This window comes from Mauremys mutica, chromosome 3 (assembly GCF_020497125.1).
Source record: "Mauremys mutica isolate MM-2020 ecotype Southern chromosome 3, ASM2049712v1, whole genome shotgun sequence".
In the NCBI taxonomy this organism is placed as follows: domain Eukaryota; kingdom Metazoa; phylum Chordata; order Testudines; family Geoemydidae; genus Mauremys; species Mauremys mutica.
Window position 1 is genome coordinate 36,977,664 of NC_059074.1, and position 4,961 is coordinate 36,982,624.

Sequence of the window (4,961 nt, forward strand, 5' to 3'; positions counted from 1 at the left end):
GTTTGAATGAAAGGGGTGGTAAAACATGGGTGAATTTATAGCAGAGAGTTCTGCAGTCACAGTGCCCCCACAGGAAACTTAACTCTTTAATGTGCTGGTTTTCTCACATTACCACTGACTTTGGCCCTGATCCTGCAAAGACATACACATGCGCTTGTCTTGACTTTAGCCCTGTGACTATTCTCATTAACTTCACTGGGAGTACTCACAGGTGGAATGGATTGTTTAGCATCAATGGCAGATTAGCCACTGGGCCAACTGTGCCCAGGAGCCACAGCCAATTGCGAGCCCCTGGAAAAATGGATGCCCCAACTCTCTCCACCCAGCGCTCCTGTCCCCAACCCTGCTCCCCAACAGGAGCACCGGGCAGAGCAGAGCAAGCCCCCGTGCCCTGACCCCATTTCCCTGGCAGGAGCGTGAAGGGGGGCGGGGGGGATAGTGGCGGGACTGCAGGCGGAAGGGGTGGGAGAGGCCCCCACTTGCTCTGGCCCAGGGCCCCACAAACCCCTAATCCACCTCTGTTTAGCATAAGTAGTTAGCACATATTCTAAGGCAGTGGTTCTCAACCATGGGTCTGCAGCTCCCTGGGGAGCTGCAACCCAGTTTCAGGGGGGTCTGCGAGCCCCGGTGCCCTGTGAGGCAGAATCCCTGAGCCCATGGGCAGAATTGGAGGAGGACATGGGGGGCATTGCCCCCGCAAACTGCAGTGTCCTAACCAGAGCAGGCAGTCCCAGGGGCAGCTCCACACCTCCCCATTGCCTCCTCTCCCCCACTTCCCAGGGCCCCGTCTCCCAGCCAGGTCAGAGGCCAGTGCCAGAGCCAGGCATTTTGGGGCAGCTGCTGCTCTCACTGGTCCATGGAGTGGTCAGCCACCTCCCGTCTGCTGCTGGTGCTCGGGGCTCCAGGTTGCAGCAGCTCCTCAACTCCCAGGCCCCTTTGACTGCTTGTGCAGCTAATAAGAGCTGCCTGGTGGGGAGACCCGGCTCCAGGGCCAGCAGTGCCCTTGGGGAGCAGTGACCACAGGAGGGGGCTCCCCTGGCACACAGCCCCTAGCTATCCCCTCCCTGTATCCTGAGCTACCTGCACACAGCCCTTAGCTACCCCTCTCCCTGCATCCTGAGCTACCCACACACAGCCCCTAGCTACTAGGGTGACCAGACAGCAAATGTGAAAAATCGGGATGGGAGTGGGGGGTAATAGGAGACTATGTAAGAAAAAGACTCAAAAATCGGGACTGTCCCTATAAAATCGGGACATCTGGTCACCCTACTGGCTACCCTCCCTCTCCCTGCATCACAGCCCCTAGCTACCTGCCCTCCCTGCACCCTGTATTACCCCCCTGCCTGCGCACACCCTGTAGCTCAGAGGTTCTCAACCTTTTTCTTTCTGAGGCCCCCACAACATGTTATAAAAACTCCATGGCCCACCTGTGGCACAACTGGTTTTCTGTATATAAAAGACAGGGCCAGCAATAAGGGGTACCAAGCATGGCAATTGCCTGGGGACCCATGACACAGAACTATGTTACTCAGGCTTCAACTTCAGCCCCAGGTGACAGGGCTCAGGGCTTCAGCCAGCCCCGGTGTGGCTTTGGCTTTCTGCTCTGGGTCCCAGTGAGTCTAATGCTGGCCCTGTTTGATGCCCCCCTGAAACCTGCTAGGGAGCCCCAGGGGGCCCCAGACCCTGGTTGAGAACCACTGCCCTAGCTACTCCCTCCCTGCACCCTTAGCTACCTGCACACAGCCTTTAGCTACCCCTCTCCCTGCACCCTGGGCTATCCTCCCCGCCTGCACACAGCCCCTAGCAACGCCCTGAGCTACCCCCACAACTGCACACAGTCCCTAGCTACCTCCTCCCTGCATCCTGAGCTACATGCACTTAGCCTCTAGCTACCCCTCTCCCTGCACCCTGAGCTACCCCCCCACCCTGCTCACAGCCCCCAGCTATCCCCTGCCTGCATTCTGAGTGATTTTTAACTGTTTGAGCTGAGCTCCTCCCTTTCAGTTATAATTTGTGGTTGTGCTCCCTGCCCCCAACCCAGACAGGCTGGATGAGGTGAGTCAGGGGGTGGAGGTGGCAATCCCTGCCTGGGCCCCGCTGTGCAGGGCTGGCCTCCCAAAATAGAAGTCAAACTACACCTATGGAGGGCACCCCCATGTCTGACGCCCACAGGGCTAAAGCCCCAAGCCCCCCAGCTCCCTTCATAAACGTGAGAACTAGGGGTGTGGAGGTGGTGCAACACTTCCAGGTTTTACGTGGGGCTTTGCTCCCGGCTCCGCATGCGGGGTCCCAGTCCCATGCCTGGAGCTCTGTTTCTGGCCCCCAACGTGGGGTCCTAGCTGCCAGCTCCAAGCCCAGGGCTCCGCTCCCGGACGCCGTGCAGTCCCAGCCCCGTGCCCGGGGCTCTGCTCCTGGCCCTGCACATGTAGTCCCAGCCCCGTGTCTGGGGCTCAACTCCCAGCCCCGCATGCGGGGTCCCGGCTGCTGCTCCGCTCCCAGCCCTGTGCCCAGGGCTCTGCTCCTGGCCCCACACGCGGTGTCCCAGTTGCTGGCCCCATGCCCACTCCCAGCCTTGACCCTCTTACCCCTGACCGGGTCCCCCCTCCCATAGACATGGCCCTGCTCCCAGCAGCAGGTCTGGGTGGAAGAGGGCATGAACAGGGGTAAGGGGTTAGCTTTCAGCACCCCCATTAGTAAAAGTGTTGCAGCACCACTGGTCCCCCCCACCCAGTGGCTGGAGCCCGGAGCCCCCCTGCCACAGGGCCCTGGAGTGTTTTCTAGCATGTTGGGGGAGGGGGGGGCTAAGAAAGAAAAAGGTTGAGAACCCCTGTTCTAAGGGATCATTCAAGGTAAAGTGTCTCAAAAGCTTCTCTCTCTTATCCAGCGGTTCTCAAACTGTGGGGTCTCCAGGTGCTGGCATTAGACTTGCTGGGGCCCGGGGCTAAAGCCAAAACCTGAGCCCCTGTTGCCTGTCTCTCTGCGGTCAGACAACGAACTTCGTCCCAACACCCCCCAAATGGGGGCTGAAGGTGGCATTCTGGCTCAGGTTTCGGTCCCCCCCACTGGGGTCATGTAGTAATTTTTGTTGTCAGAAGGGGGTTGTGGTACAATGAAGTTTGAGACCCGCTGCCAACAGAAGTTGGTCCAGTGAAAGATTACTTCACTCACTTTCTCTAATATCCTGGGGCTGACACAGCCATATCTCCCCTGACTTTGTCATATGTTCTGGTGTAGATGGGGACTAAATGTTTCCTATTATACTTCTCTGTGAGTCCCATCACTTAATGCAAATCGTGAGTTATGTCGCCTGGAATGCCTTCCCTGGATTGCCTCATCTACACTGAGCTTCTTCTGAAAATCTCCACAAACTCACCAGTGGTATGACAACCATGGAAAAGCTGGTGTAAATCAGCCACTGGCATTTTTACCTCCTATGCAGCAGTGCTAGACAACAAAGTAGTAAAAATGCCAGTTGCCAGTCTACATTAGTATTCCCATTGTTACTGCAGCGCTACAGCAATGGTAAGAATATTTAAAAAAAAATCCATGTAGATGAAGCAAAAGTGATGTAATTATTTGATTACCTGCAGCTTCAGTGTTATTGACAGAAAGGAACAAGGTGAATGTGGATGGCATTCAATGGACCTCAAAGTCATTTTTCTCTGGCTTTGAATCTGAGCTCAGTATGTTGGTTGTGACAGCAGAAGAGTTACTGATCAGTCCTTGCATGTAAATTGAATTTATGGACCTGTCTGTTCAACCCAAGAATTAATGAGATGAATTTAACAGGTCTTTTCTCTCCCCTTCATTTATTGCTGGTCGCTCTTTTATTATCTATTGGCCAAAAGAGAATATAAATAAAATGAATGTGTAAACCTATAATGAATGTGAAAACCTTCTGCTATAGCAGGCCTTTAATTAAAGGAAAAGCTAACCAAGGGCAGTCATGCACAATATGCTGCAAATCCAAAGAGTAAAAAATGCTGAGAATCTCAGTAAAAACCTTGAGAATGTTAATATTTTAATGAAAATAAATGTAAATAAGCTTTGGGTGAAAATATCAAAAGCAGCCATTTTCTGAATGGGTATAATGCGGAGTTTCACCAATAAATTGTCAGAAGTAAGAAAAATGCCATAGTTATATTTTCACTGGAGTCAGACCAAATCAATTATCCTCTCGCCCAATGCCTGCCAAGGATATAAAGTTCTTAATTTGGGTAAGAAAATGGTAATACTGATTGGCAAGCATATAAATCTAAAATCACTCCTTCTCAGTTGAAGGCAAAATTGATGTCAAAGTGATCCATATTTTTGTATTTTACTAGACTTATTGCCGCCCCTGGATTTCCAGACTGGGGCCAGGAACACCTATTTTCATCTTTGTCTGGCCATTTGCATTTCCTCCCATGTACAAAGAGGTTTCAAGGGCACCAGCCAGCAGCTAGGGAAGTAAAACGCAAGAGTCACAGTTTGTAATGAACGTGGAACCCACGTGTGACAATTTAAGGAATCAGTCTATGTACCATGTATGGATGTTGTTTGAGATGTTGAACTCTCTGTATATATCTTTATTAAGCTGCAAACTCCATTTTGACTGTAAGGATGGTCTTTGTCCTCTGTCTTTTTACCTCCCCCTGAGATGAAATTCCAAGGATGTTAGCCCTCCGTGGCCACTCATCATTCCGTGATGAGTGGCCACGGAGGGCTAACAATGGAAAAACATTTAACCTTGACCGTCCTCTATTCAAATGGAAGGCCCTTAGGCACAGAGTCGGCCGTCACCCGAGCTCCTGCCCAGGCCGCGCCAAAGCCACTCGGCGCCACGAGTCGCTCCCGCCTAGCCCCCAGCGCTCCCGCTCCATGCGAGCCCGCCCGCGGGAAGCCCCCTCCGAGGCTCTGATTGGTCGGGACGCCTGCCCCATTTGCCCCCTCCTGAGCCGAGTTGCTGCAAAACTCTCCCC